We start from the raw sequence: 932 nt of genomic DNA, 5'->3' as shown, positions 1-932 counted from the left end.
TACATGGCTGAAGGAACGTACGAAATGAAATTTAGGTATACTATAGAAAACATTGCTCCTTTATGTTTGGACCCCCTCAATAATAACCTCTGATGATCTATTTTTTACTTTTGCTTTTGGCCCCCCTAAATAATAACCTCTGGTAATGTATTTTTCTTTTGCTTATTAAGAAATTTTTAGTTTGTAGCCTCCCCCAACCTGAAACTGAAAAATGTTGTTTGGTTGTGCTCACCCCCCCCCCCCCCCTCTCCAACTAAATTACGTACGGGCCTATTCTCCATCCCTGAGGTTTTCTTTCACCAAAGAAAGATTAATTGGTAACAGTTCAGATATATAGCAATATTTACGGAAGGGAATATTCTCGTTTAATTATGAAGATGTGACAGTAACTAAATGTTACACAGTGAGTGTAACATTTATTTAATATTATTGTAACAGTTAATGTTTACAAATAGTGAAATACTGATACTATGAAATTTTAATGGATATATAGAAAATATACAAGTACAACCATTATTGTAAACCACATACACGAAAAGCTTTTTTTTTTCCAAGCAATTGGAAATTCTTTACAAATCATTATCGCAGCCTAGTTCCCTTCATTATTTTCAGCAGTTCAGTGACGGAGATAAAATGATCATTTGGGGTTTATACCCCCCCCCCCCCCCCCACCAAATGAAACTAAAAAATGTTTGGTTTTGGTCCCCTTCAACTGAAATTGATTCCTACTTACCATGCTTACAGGCTTAACTATGAAGATGTGACAGGGAGTGTAAAAACAATAATTGTTCAGACGGATACATAAGCTGATATAAATATCAAATTTTAATGGATAGATAGAAATTAATATACAATTACAACCATTTATTATAAACTACATAAAGATAATTTTTCAAGCAATTTGAAATTCTTCATTTTTTAAGATAATATTG

Source organism: Saccostrea echinata, unplaced genomic scaffold (genome assembly GCF_033153115.1).
Source record: "Saccostrea echinata isolate AGI-Se365-2 ecotype Australia unplaced genomic scaffold, CSIRO_AGI_Sech_v1 ptg000060l, whole genome shotgun sequence".
NCBI classification, from domain to species: Eukaryota; Metazoa; Mollusca; class Bivalvia; order Ostreida; family Ostreidae; genus Saccostrea; species Saccostrea echinata.
This window is presented reverse-complemented; position numbering follows the sequence as displayed.